This window comes from Acanthochromis polyacanthus, chromosome 6, assembly GCF_021347895.1.
Source record: "Acanthochromis polyacanthus isolate Apoly-LR-REF ecotype Palm Island chromosome 6, KAUST_Apoly_ChrSc, whole genome shotgun sequence".
NCBI classification, from domain to species: domain Eukaryota; kingdom Metazoa; phylum Chordata; class Actinopteri; family Pomacentridae; genus Acanthochromis; species Acanthochromis polyacanthus.
This window is the reverse complement of record NC_067118.1, coordinates 32,997,862-33,011,206: the sequence shown is the minus strand read 5'-3', so window position 1 is coordinate 33,011,206 and position 13,345 is coordinate 32,997,862. Positions and strand designations below refer to the sequence as shown.

Sequence of the window (13,345 nt, the reverse complement as noted above, 5' to 3'; positions counted from 1 at the left end):
TAAAAAGCGCACAGGTCCCATTAAATAAAATACAAAAAGTGACGATGGGTATTGACAAAAATGGTAGAAAATAGCTAAGTAAATATAGATTTGAGTGTATGTTTGCATGAATAAGTAGGAAAGTGTGAAAGAGGAAGAGAAAGAGAAAGACAGAGACCACTTGGGACCTCAGCTCTCTTTCATGTGGAGGTGAATACATAAATAATAAAATTAAATCATCAAAAACAGCCCAAAAATAGTCCCAGCTCCTTTCTCAATAATATACACAGTAATATATGCTCCACATTCTTCAAAGTTACATCAGCTGATAGCGGTCTTCAAATTTAATAATCTATGTAAAATAAAACGTCAAAATGATGACAAAAATACATATTTTTGTGCCAGTTGCACAGAAATTAAAATGACCTAAGTATAGAGATAGCAGTCTTCTTGATTAAAAATGTCATTTTACTGTAAAGCGTAGAAGCGCTGTTGTCAGTACCGTGGTTGTTTATCTCCAGGCTGTGATGTGCCGCTTTGCTTCTGTAGCTACCCATTATCTGATGGTAGCTAGGTGCAAATCTGCAAGGTGTCGGGGGAGCAAAGCACTAAATAAAGATATTTTCAAGGTTTTCAGACACCAAGAATCTCAACCCCAGTTGTGTCACTTCACTTCCTCGCTTAACACAATCTGCTGCCTCCTGAAATAGCTAAGTTGTTTCTCTGAAGCCAGGCCTTTGACTTAACACCGAGATAGACAGATAGGGTGCATGCAGCAAAAAAACGACTATGTCAGTGCAAAAAACCACACCGCCATCGCACGCTGCGACGAGCACACAAACCCGCTGCAAGATCTGAGGCTCCACTTGTGTGATCCTGCAACGCACTGTGTGATAGGTAGCACGCAAAATTCCGCCTGCATAGGTTTTGATTCTTGTGATACCATGCTCAACATCTGACCCTATGACAAAAGTTTATTACTTTGCATCCCTTTTGAAAACCTGAACAGCATAAAATGACCTCACATAGGATGTGTTTTAACATTGTGTAAAGAGACATTTCTGAATCCTGACTGTGGATAAGCGCCAAAAACCATAATTTAAACGGATCAGCATTCTCTTGTTTATGTTTTGATTTTGCTGTGGACTATTTTTTAAAGCCGAAGGCAGCCTCTGGAGTGGAGTTCAGATGATGTGATCTCTCTTTCCACAAGCCACTCTTATTAAGCAGCACCACTAAAAGCCTGAGGATTCTCTTACTAAACCAATCAATATAGGATCTGTCTTGCCTCGGTCCCCGGAGCCCTTCGACTCCACCCTTTATTCTTCCTCCAGCTCTTACTGTCCCCACAGTCTCGCTCATTCATGCTAAGCACCGGGCGAGGAGGATGCTGCCGTGCATGTATGTGTGCATTTTGTGATCCCCCTGCACATCCGAGACAGATCTGATAGCGAATGTGCCGCTATCTCAAACCTCAGGAGGTGAAACAGGTGAAAGCAGCCCTCTGAGCAGAGCTGAGGAGCAAACGCCCCGTTAATGAATAAATATAATAGCCATCAGCATGAACGTCCACTGTCATCGGTTTCTTTGAGTGCACCGGCTGATCTTCCATCGATGACACCTGCGTGACAGTCAGAGGAATCAATAAACGGCTTCTGTTGCAAAGGTGAACTCGCCACCAGCGCCACACTTTGCTTCCACTGTTCTGCGTCTCCAACAGGAAGAGACATTATCGCGAGTGACACACCTCAGAGTCAAATGAATCCCACAACTACACTGCTAAAAAAAAAACACTCCTGTAAAAAAAAGCGTGAAAATCTGGCCAGCGGAAGGGTGTGAGAAAAAAATATGTTAAAAAACAGTGGAAGCCTCTCCCATTCAAAAAACCATGAAAATAACAGCAAACATCTGCTAAAATAATTATATTTTGTGGATCTGTAATTTAACAAAACAGGGAAAATCTGCAATATAAAATAAAAATTCTTTACATATCTTTTAATCCCTAACATGTTTACCTAGCATAATTTTACTAGTGATTATCTGTATTTTAACAAAATTCAGTATACTGTTAAAAAAAACTTGCAGTTAATAAATGTTAATTGGATTTTCCATAGTGCATGTTGCCATACATTAGAAGGAATCACACAAATGTTTACTATATACACACATACAAGTGTCAAGACAGATGGTTTAGGAAGGTGCAGAAACACACATAACACCAGACACACTCATGCATGTTGCACTAAATCCTATATATAAATCCTATACATTTGCATACATATCATATCATAAATTACAGACATTGCCTGATGCATCACTTTCTCACTGGGATATTCCACACAGAAAGGTTTCATACCACAATGCAGCTCCACCACATGGTGACATCATTAAATTATCTCCTTGTGCTGATGCAATGGCCTATTACTAACTAAATGTGTGTTTGCAAGCTTGATGGCAGGAGTTTTACTTGCACTGCGAGTATAAACTACTGCTCTGGATTGCTATTTTGACAGATGCTGATGTTGGGTTTGCCGGGAAGAGATGTGCAGTTAATGTCTGAATAAACACACCTGTAGCCAGCAAGACGCTAGCGTGACGCTGAGCCTAAAATCAGAGCATGAAAAGTTGTTACGTAAACACTCTCTGTTTCTTAAAGCAACACAAGCAGTAGGTTTATATTAGTTAGAGCAAGCCGGATCTAACAGCACAAAGCAGAAGGCGCGACAGAGAAGAGCATCACGTCTCCGATAATGAGACCCAGAAGACTCAGTCTGTTTGTGCAAATTAAACTGTTGTTGGTATAAACACTTCTCCACCCACAAGAAGTGACAAACTTAGAGAATGGAAAACACAACTATCTCGCTATTTTTTAAATCAAAAATATATACACAGCACCTTCCTGTACTGGAGCTGGAAGGCTTTTTCCACTGAAAGCCAAAACACTGAGTGGAACAGCTCAGCAGAGTCACATAAACACAGTGTCATGGATTTACAGATCAGGAAAAGCTCAAGCTAGGTCCAAATTTCCTCTAGACCAATAAAAATCTAAATATTATTGGCAACTTAAAAGAGTGTCTTTGCAAACTAAGTTACTGCAAAAACTACATAAAATTTATAACTGAGTTCAAGCACAAAAAGTGATCATTTGTGCCTGGTCAGTGCTTCTGTATGACGTTCTGACTTTCTGGAATAGGGGACTCACACTTTATATTATGCAAAAAGGAATTTCCTCTAACTCAGATATGTGGCTTCTAAACAACAACATTCACACCACCCCCAGTTGGTGCCTTCATTGCAATTACATTTTAGACCTACAGCTCATCATCTGGTTTACAAAATAACAAACAACTTTACAGAGGCTTCCTCAAACCTCAAAAACAGCCCAAAAATAAAAGCAAAAACAAAAAAGCACTTTAAACACACTATCCAAGTTAAACTATAATTGATAATAAAGCTACACCGCCAAGGAGGCGGACGTCATGTGACGTATTGCCACTGGTTTGTCTGTCTGTCTGTCTGTTAGCAACATTACTCAAAAACAGACCAACTGATTTCAATAAAATTTTCAGGGAAGATCAGAAATGGCACAAGTACCAAGTGATTAGATTTTGGTAGTGATGTGGCTTATAGTCTGGATCCATGGATTTGTTCAAGACTTTTGTATCATTGTGAGATAGCGGCACGGCGTCACTGTAACTATGACTACTAGTGAACGCTATCACATGACTGCAATCCCACTAAAAATCTAAAATTGCATATTTATTGGGACTTATCTGTCTAAAGCGATACTAGAAACAGTTATTTAAATTGTGGGGTGTTTCCGAGTCCATCAATTCCCGCCGCCTGCTATATATTTAGGTCACGTGATTCGGTATCTGTACATAATGTTCACCTGCATAACACACTCCTGTGCTCAGCGCAAGGTCAGTTTGTTTGTGGGTATATCTATATTAAATGCCAACATTTTTACAGTGCCGTATTTTCTGCCACGATTGTTTTCAAGATTTCAAGCCGTTGGGAAATGATTTTACAACGACTGAGCAGCCTTGTCGGAGTACTGCGCTCTACGAGTGATTTCTTGTTTTCAATTGCAGTTCCTGATTTACAAGTCGGGCAAGGCCATTTCTCATAATCTGCTTGGATTTTTGTTGCGATTTGGAAAGAAGCACAACTTGAGGGAATAAACAGTAGTAATACCTTACAAACAGAAAAAAAAAACCCTCATAACACAGACAAATCTCCCCCTTTTCTTTTTTTTTTTTAATTAACCAATTTAATCAGTTTTGCCGACACGTGATTTCAGATGCATGTGGTAACACATGAGAGCCACAGTGTGGGCCAAGAAGAGTGGCGTCTACACCGGCATCAAAGAGAAAGGGCATAGGTGGTTGTGGCTGCGATAAATGATAACTGAAAAGCTGCGCACTCACACACAAATATTTGAAAATGTTTCATATACCATTAACACACAGCTGATGAGTCAATACGCTCTAACACTGCTGTAGATGAGCTGAGGTGGAAGGAACATTTCCTCAAAGCAGATTCTGATAACTTCACCTGCTGATGAAACCTCAATTTTCAAACTTCAAAAAAGCAGCTAATAGGAAGTTTTGCATGAAATTTTCTTGTGAGTGATTGAAGTGGGATGTCAGGTTCACACTGTAGCACTTTATTATAGGGGTCTCCTTTCCTTTAAATCAGATTATTTAATGCGGACCTGTGTTATTTCAACAATTAATACGTGTTCTCTCAGGTCATATGATTGGCACCTTAATGGCACATGCATGTGATAATGGAGCTACAAACTGAAACATAATGGGGAGTTAACGGGAAGTCTAGTAAATCACTGCCTTTTCTTTACTCTATTTATCGTGTTTGATCTTGCATATAGTTGTGTTCAGGGACATTATGCTGTAATGCTGCTGAGACATGAATCGATACTTAGGAATTACAGCGCTCCTGCATTAATGCAAGCTGCTGCCATACTGAGACTGAAATGTATTTAGTGCACAGTACATAATGAACTTCCAGTGCACTCAACAATTAGTCGAGGGATTCAGCGTAATCACTGATATAATGAGAAACATCAGGACACGGATGCAATGTATGCTTATAAAGATGAAGGCCAAACTTCTTTTCATGCATCTTCTCTTTTCTTGTCTTAAACATTGCGAATTAATAATTGAGAGCATTTTACGCAGACAGTGAGTTTAGGTGCCCTGAGCTCTTTGGTCACAGATCCATGGCACTTAATGCTGGAGTGGCAGGCCAGTTTGAGGGCCTGCACTCCAAGTCCAGGCGAGGGCACATCTGTCTGGCTGACTGGCCAATCTACAGCCCCCCCCAGTCCTTCAGCTACTGTGCACACAGCTGATACACACACACACGCACACACACTAGGAGGATTCACGGACCATTTACGCTGTGATCTGTAAAGCTCGCATCGCACTTTTGCACCTTTTGCAAACAACCAAAGGCCACGGACAATGACTGACATTTTAGAAACCCTCAATAACCGTCGAGCCGCTGCGCTCTCTGTCCTCGCTTCTAAACACTGTAATTCTTCCCTCACAGGCACGCCGTCATACACTCTGGATAAAACGCCTTTCAGGTAGAACGGTAGCTTTGCATGATAAAGAGTTGCATTGTGAATTTTAGTGTGTGTGTAAGTGAGCGAGATTGGACACGTCTGGTAAAAGCGAAGTGTATGCAGACAATAATAAGTGTGTGGGAAAGACTATAATTGTGTTTGTGTGAGTATAATAGGGTAGTATGAGGGAACCAATTGTGTTGAGCAAGAAAAATGACGGTGCATGAGGTGGGAAATATTGGGAGTGTTTATTTGAAAGAGGACGTGGATTAATTGAACTGAAAGGCAGCGTAATACCAGTTCTGATTGGCTCATAGGAATTTTGAAAGAGCTTGTTCCTATAGTGGAACTTCTAAAGCACTGATGAATGCTTTGTCTATTTTCTTTTACAGACACCATTACCATGTATATTTTCACATCGGTAAACTAACAAGAGTTGAAAGTGCCAATACCATTTACCATTCAATCTAGCAATATTTGTAATTTTTCTCTTACATGTATGCCAGCTTCATTCTGTATTATGCACTCAGTGTATACTGTGAGTAACTATGTTTGCAGTACAGTTTCACCTTATTCATGTAAATATGTACAAACTGCTTAGAATTCGCTTGCTGCAAGTGCACGTGGATTTTTGTGAGCACGAAGAGGGATGCTTTTGTGTGACAGTCTAGGCTCACACTGATCTCATAAAGTAACTGGAATTCCAGATCTTTCACAATAGTACAATATGACTTGAGGAGTATAGAGTTGTATGTATAAAAAGAGGAAAATGTCTGTACGATAGTATGATGGTGCATTATATAAGACAGTTGGACTATTTACACACCTCAGAACCTGCCAATGGAGTTGAAAGACATGTCGTCTTTTTTATTTTTAAAAAAAATTAACCAAAATTATACAATTTTTCAGATTCAGAAACTGTAGAATCTTTGGATTTTTAACTCACGAAAGTCCTCGAACTACTCACTTAAGATAAGCCATTCCATAGGGACACTCATCCAAATCTACACTTAAACCTGTGAGATTTCATCAAAATCACTTCATTTTGGATGTGTTTTATAAAATGCCAAAATAAACTTAGCCACATCCTGTAAAATAAATAAAGTAAATAAATAAATAAATAATTCTGTGCTTCTTGGTGCAACAGCGAAGTCATTAATGACTCAACTGCCACCAACAGTCACGTGAAATCCTGGACTTTTTAATCTGAACTCGGCATAGGTGCAAAAAAACAAATTCAAATGTAACAAGTAAATTATCAACAACATTAAGAGTTATGAGTTCTTTCCAGTGTTTTTCTCATCTATGAACACTTGGAAAATGTACACATATTGGTTCAAATGCTTTTTCAATTTTGTAAAATAAGAAATCAAAGAAGTTAAAATTCTGTGTGTTATTTCCTTTTCTGATTTACGGAACTATAAGTTTGTTGCACTGCACAAAAGACACTTTTGAGTTCTCTGTATTTCTAGCAATGGTTGTGCTATTTCCATAAAGATGCAGGATACATGTTGAAAAAATATAAAAATGAGCAACAGCAAGAAAAAAATGTGACAGGAGTAAAGAAAACAGCAGGTTGATGTAGATATAAGTTATACCTATACCATTTATTGCCAGTTAGTACAAGAGCTCTGTTATAAATTAAACCTGTAGGGGCTGCACTCATAATTGTAAAACTGCATTATATGAGCTGAATGGGTCCTTAAAGCTATTTCAGCAGGTAAAACAACTGGATTGGTGATAGTCCAGGCAAATGATAACTGCTCCAACAGGCTGCAATCACTTTATGGCACAACACTGGTACTGTAAGGTGCAAACTGGCTCTCCTCTAGATTAAAACATACTAAAAGTTCGGGTTGCTAATTTTACTAATTTAACATCCTTAACTCAACTTACCCAACGCTGGAGCTGGTCGTCAGACAGCAGAAACACTGACAGTAACAATAAACCCCCCCCCCCCCCCAAAAAAAAAAAAAATGTTGTATATGTTGTATAAAAAAAAAAAAAATGTTCCCTCAATGTTACCGCCAACTAAAAGCAAAATATGGAAAATAAAGTAGTTGACAAGTGAAGCTCTATTGGCAGTAATTACTTGTCCAAAGCTAATGGAGAGCCTGAGTAAGGTTACCTGTACTGATAATCCCACTAGGGGCAAGACCGATTTGTGGCACTGGCAGCTAGCAGTGGCACTTTTGTGGCACCGCCGCGGTGCCACGGTTAATGCCACTGTTTAGGCGAGATGCCACTGCCGCAGCGGCATTTCCAGTGGCCTCTGGAGATGCCAGCAGAGGTGCCACGGTTAATGTCACTGTTTAGGGCAGGGGTCTGCAAGTAGATGTGGCTTCGGGACAAAATGTTTGTAAACAATCGAACAGCGGGCCAACCTGCGAGGGGGTGCGCTCCGATTCCACGAGCGGGGGGGGGGGCGATACCACGAGCAGCGGAGCTTCTACAGCTGATCGCTGCTGCTTGGGACACACGTCTCAATTCTGATCACAGATGTATTAAAAATGACTCCCGAGACACACACACGTTTTGCACACACTGTTGCTCAGTGAAATCTGGCTGGTACAACCATAGATATATACAAACGTTTGAAAACGTTTGTATATATCTATGGGTACAACCGTGTCCGACCAGTAGCGCAAAATGGGAAATGCCCGGCAGCAGCCAACCACGCGAGTTTCGTGTTGCGGTGACGGACTGGCTTGGCTCCGTGCCAAATCAAATTTTCAAACTCATCTGGTGGGCCAGATATTATTCCTGACGGGCCAGTTTTGGCCCACGGGCCGCCAGTTGCCGACTATATATATAGCTGTACAGCTTCGATTATGAAGATGCGAATCTAACTGTATGTTTAAAGGCATTAGAGGAGATTTAATTTCCTACGACTATGAACGTAGCATGAGCATGCGCACATACAACCTCTCCCTCATCCCCTCGAACCTCCCCCCTCTTAACATTTACGGAGAAACGCCCCCCTCCAGAAACTTGCGTAGCACTCGTGAAGTCATCTTTTACGGCTGGGTCCCCCTGGATCTTTATCTGCCATTATGTAAAAAAGATGAGCAAAACAAGTCACCAGCTAACTACGAAGCTATACCAAAGCAACACATACAGAAAACACGTAAGTCCAAGGCGTACGTAATCCATGTAACTAGGCCTGAGCCGGAAGATTTTTGATTGACAGGAAAGGGAGCAAACCAAACGCCTCGGTCCGAGCGCATTGATTGGCTGATGTTTTTCAGGTCCTGCCATGTCCACAGTTTTTTTTTTTTTATTCTTTTAAACACCATACATACAAGTGCACTAAAGGTCAGTATATTCATTTTATGTGAATCAGACAAATTAAACAAAGAAAAACATCCTCCATAATGCCTTTAATATTGATATTATCATGAGTTAAAGTGGTCCTTCGGTAGAAAACCTTATATTGGGAAGTGTTTCTAGTTTTTTGTCCTACTTATTCACATTAGCGGGTGAGAATAGAAACACTCTTGGGTCTATTAGTCCAACACAACATCACCACCATGACCTCAGTGTTGAAACACATGATTTTAATCAACTCTTTAACATTATTACTCTCATAAAACAAGGCTTTATGGCAGAAGAGTTGTACTGGACTCTATTAGATTGTATATACATATCTAATACAATGGATGCACAGTGTTGCAGAGAATAGAAGTGTGTGTAATTACGATAGTGAGTACACGAAACCATAATTGTGAGGGCGACCCCAAAAGCCCAATGCCCCGAGCATCAAATCCCTTGTTTGAGTCCCAGTTGACTGGACCATTAGCTGAATGCCACTGCCCTACTCTCCCCATCACTCTCCACGGCCTCTTTAGAAAAAAGGCACAAAACACCCAGAAAATAAACCCAACACGGTTGTGGATATCAGAGGGTGTGTGAGTGTATTTGTGAAAGCGATGCTGTGCGTGAGAGCAGGTTTGATTTATGAAGTAAAGAGCCACTCATAAATATAACTCCTTAGGCACATGTCTGCACGTGTGTTTATGAAAGAGTGAATATGCTTCATGCATGCGTGCGCAGGAAGCAAAAGGAAGGTAGAAAAAAAAGCAACAACACAGACGCTGTGGTGCAGGTGTGCAAGTGAACCACGGTGTATTTTTTTTTCTATGAGATGAAGGTGGGAAGGGATGATGGGAAGGAGGGTGGATGTGAAGGGAAAGGAAGGGAGGGAGGAAAGGAGCGCTCCAGTCCTGTCGCCTTGGGTGCATCAGCAGCAGGAATTGTTCTCTGCCCTGTGGGGGCCATCTGACTGTTCTGTCACCCTCAACAGAAGGCTGACTCTGCCTTAAAGTGCTCGGCCCCGTGCTCGCAGTTCGACATGCTTGATGTGTAATACATACACAGGGAGAATATTGAAAGCGCCTCAGGAGGAATACAGCACCATAGGCTGTAAGGGAGAGTTTGTCAGTTTAGTAGAGAGAGACAAAAAAAAAAAAAACACACAAGAATAGAGGGGCTCCTGCACAAAGAGTGCGTGGGCGGCCTGCAAACATAACTGCCCGGGATTCGAACCAGAGCCGTCACAAATTTGAAATACACGAGATCCAGGAGTTAAGCACCTCTCAACAAAGCGCACTTGTGCCGAGTGGGGGACAGCTTCGTACTGCTGATTGTGTAACGCGATGACATATCCGTGCCAGGAAATGTACATCACATTCGTACATGGTGCTCGAGTCGAAATAACGGCGGTGAACTCGAGCTGAGCTTGAAAATGCCTCTCCCTTCTTCTGCAATCAGCGTTGAGCGTGGTGTAATTCAGGGCATCACTCCTCAATAAGGCAGGAGAACGGGCCTCAGGGGTGACCCTCCTGCTTAAGTCAACACAATGAGTGTAATGAGGTGAAATACACACACACACACAACGCACACGCACCCACATGCACACTGGAGATGGGAACCCTTGCTGCATAGTAAGTGGATTTCATTCATCTACATGCACTGAGCTCCACTGTAGAAGTTCTACTCACACCCACACATTCAGTAGCACAGCGAGCATCCTCACCCCGGAGCTTATTGCAGGTGAGAAAATCATTACAGACTGAATCAGATATGTAGTTGCAGCGAGGATTAATTCTGCACTCTATATCACTTAGCAATCATGTCACTCCCACTTTGGAGAGCCTAAATTTAAACCAGTGATGCATCTCCAACAAACAGAACTTATGCTTTGGAGGAAGATTAGGAGTGAAAGATGGAAAAATAAGCATTAAGTTGATATTAAAATGCACTGTTTTTTGTTTGTGCTCCAGTGAGTCCATAATTAATCCACGATGCGAGCAGGACTGGTGCCTTTTTCTCTGAACACCACCAAACCCACGCCCTCCAGGCCATCAGTGGATTAAAGCCTGTGATAGGAGAGTCCCTCACAAAGGCTTCATTAATTAGTCTGACAGTGACACTGTGGCCGCAGTGTGCAACACATGTTCACTCTAATCAAAACTTTAAAGGGACACGACCGGGCCCTCCACAGCCACCCACTGCATATTTAACCCAGATGCGTGCAAGTTGCGGGAGCGCAGGGCTGCAAAGTGCACCAAATTACCAACTAAGAAGCCTATGAATGATTGATCAGACAGGTGGGGATGGAGCGCCGTTATTCGGGGATGGACAGGCGCGCAGAACTGGCCGGAAAACAGCGCACATGTCACCAAAGTGGAAGCAAAAAAATAAGGCAGACAGGAGATGGGATGCGGTGTACTCACTCGCCCCCGGTGTGTTAGAGGAGCATCCCGGTGTCTCACGGCCAGCTCTTCTTCAGATGAGTTCTCCTGGGACAGCGCGCCTTGATCCTCACTATCATTCTTTGCAGCCTCCTCGCAGCACTGCCCTGACTCTTCTTCTTTAGCATCGCATGAGGGGGGAAAAAAATGAAAAATTAAAAAAAGGGGGGGGGCCGCACGCCGAAATGAAATTCGCCTCTAATTGTTGTTTCAGGGCTGCTGTCGTGACAGAAGCGGATTCCTATTTGAGGGGATGCTGACGCGCAACCGGAGGGGCTCGCCTCCTGCCTTTTTCATCTGGCTCCATCAGCTCTCGGTTAGGCAGTAACCATGTGACTGAAAGCGCCGTCAAGGCGGACTGGATAACCCATTTGACTTCCTGTGGGCGCTTTCAAAATAAAACGCATCTGAAACATAGACTGTATATATAGTGGACGTAGCATCTGGCTCCAGAATTGAAGTCCACCTGGAAGTGTCAAAAACTTGCAATATCCCGCCATCCGCTCGGGTTGGCTCCAAAAAGCTTTTGCTCCATAGACCCCAATTCATTTTTGGAAAAAAATAAAATTTGATAGACTGATTTTCTACGGCTCAGGATTTTTTTCCTGTTAGTTTTCATGGTCAAAATGAGAGATCAGGTGGCCGATCTTAAAATAAATCAATACTGAATTTTAAATAAATCGTTAAAGTTGGCAGAGCCAGGGGGCGTGGCTATACTTGATAGACAGCAACAGAAGCCTCTGCGGTAAAACGTGGGCGGGATAAGAGAGTTCTCAGCCAATCCTGCCCCTAGTTGCTCTCCGGTCCAGTCTGTTTGATGACGCTTTTTACGTCACTGGCTCCAAAAAATCCAAAACGGCGACCAGGAAGTAGCAAAATCCGGGCTTCATTTTCTTGCCGTTGAAACCAACGGGTGACGTCACGGTTAGTTTACGCCTGATCTGAAAGCCATTTGCTCTTCATGTTCGGCCCAAATAATAATGAAATACCTATCCAGTCATTATCTATACACCACTTAATCCTCTGTAGGGCCACTGGGGGGCTGGAGCCTATCCCTGCTGACCCAGGGCGAAGGCAGAGGACACCCTGGACGGGTCGCCTGTCTATCGCAGCAGGGCTACACATATGGCGCTTTTCCATTAGCACCTACTTGGCTCGACTCTACTCAGTTTGTGAGGTTTTCCATGACAACATAATACTTGGTACCAGGAACAGTTTTAGTACCTACTCAGCCAGGGTTCCCAGTGAGCGGAGTCAAGCTGATAATGTAATGTCTACTGAGTGCAGGCCACTGATTGGACAGGGAGTCACAACACTACACAGCATGCTAATAGCAAATTAATAAATTGCAGCCTTTACAGGGTTGTAGATGGGACTGATATACAATAACTGTAGCCAACTAGCATTAGCAGTGCTGCCAACTTGTGACCAGACCTGAGAGTGAGACTTGGTTTGTGCAGGATGCTGACAGGCGATCTGGCGGCCCTCCCCCAGAAAATTTTGAAAATTGTTGATCCTATTTCCTGCCTTCTGGTGTATTTTAGGAGCATTTTGCCAGTTAAAATTTTATTATAGAGATAACATTAAGGGTTGAGGTTTGGGCAATTTCCGCCCGAAATTTCTACTGAGATTTACAGAAAGTAAATTGAATGCTGTTCTTGAACTGTTTGGAGTACATGCATGGTTGGGGTCTCATTTGAAAGCTGACAACCTGAATTTTCACCCAGTGCAGTCAGAATTACTCTAGGTGCTACTGGCACAGAGTATTTCATGTTGGCACACACTGAATTAGGATGAATTTTTTTTCTCGCCTACATTTTTTCCCTAATAAAACACCTGAAAATCAGTGTGGCAGCACTGTAAGAGCTTGAAAACACAATATTGCAAAAGCCTGGGGTCTTACATAGTTCAGGTCAAAATTTCAGAGCAATACTACAAGAAATGAGTGTTTCACACATGTATTTGTACTGATATGCTCCGCCCCTGTCAATGTTGGATACACTCTTTATACACTGTGCACACT

The 13,345-nt window shown here is 42.2% G+C and overlaps 1 protein-coding gene across 3 annotated transcripts in view; it reads right to left on the bottom strand.

Annotated features, from left to right (window-relative positions):
- The window catches only part of LOC110949813 (uncharacterized), a 45,547-nt gene extending 33,882 nt beyond the window's left edge, over positions 1–11,665 (bottom strand). For 2 of the 3 annotated variants that reach the window (XM_022192064.2, XM_022192065.2), the window contains exon 1: positions 11,305–11,665. The gene's annotated coding sequence lies outside the window, so the exon portion shown is untranslated. The remainder of the gene's footprint in view (positions 1–11,304) is intronic. The other variant, XM_022192062.2, reaches the window with a different exon arrangement.
- Between the last annotated feature and the right edge of the window lie 1,680 nt (positions 11,666–13,345).